This window comes from Belonocnema kinseyi, chromosome 5 (genome assembly GCF_010883055.1).
Source record: "Belonocnema kinseyi isolate 2016_QV_RU_SX_M_011 chromosome 5, B_treatae_v1, whole genome shotgun sequence".
Lineage (NCBI taxonomy): Eukaryota > Metazoa > Arthropoda > Insecta > Hymenoptera > Cynipidae > Belonocnema > Belonocnema kinseyi.
The window spans coordinates 51,248,597-51,248,890 of record NC_046661.1 but is presented as its reverse complement, the minus strand read 5'-3'; positions in this window follow the sequence as shown (position 1 = coordinate 51,248,890).

Below are 294 nucleotides of genomic sequence, written 5' to 3'. Positions count from 1 at the left end.
TCTTGGTCGAAAATTCAAGTTATTGGTTGAGAATTTAACAACTTTGTTGAAAGTTTATTTTTTCGATTAAAAATTATATTTTTATCTGAAAATGTAAGTATTCTAGGATTGATTAAAAATTAATCGTTTTTATCTGGAAATTTAACTATTCAATTTTTGGTTGAAACTTTATCCAGTACATTGTATTAGTTGAAATACCAATTATTTGATAGAAAATTAATTTAATTTGTTAAAAAGTAAACTTTTGGGTTAAAAATTGATACATTTTGTTAATTATATTTTTTCCTAAAATTA